Here is a 284-nt window from a genome sequence, read left to right as displayed (position 1 = left end):
ATTTAGTTATTCCTTTTAGTTAGTTATAGTTTAAAAACCCTTTTAAAAACCATTTGTTGCACTTAGATTAAGTGATTACTTGCATTCTCGGTGCGTTCATATCTCTCAGAACTGGTTCGACAATCATTTATACTACAACATTTGTCTTAGGAGCCTTTAAAACTCCTAACATCATTTATTCCCCGGCAACGGCGCCAATTTGATGTTAGGAGTTTTCAAGGCTCCTAAGACAAATGTTGTAGTATAAATGATTGTCGAACCAGTTCTGAGAGATATCAAAGCAC

This window comes from Brassica oleracea, chromosome C5 (assembly GCF_000695525.1).
Source record: "Brassica oleracea var. oleracea cultivar TO1000 chromosome C5, BOL, whole genome shotgun sequence".
Lineage (NCBI taxonomy): Eukaryota > Viridiplantae > Streptophyta > Magnoliopsida > Brassicales > Brassicaceae > Brassica > Brassica oleracea.
The sequence above is the reverse complement of the archived record's forward strand: the minus strand, read 5'-3'. Positions refer to the sequence as shown.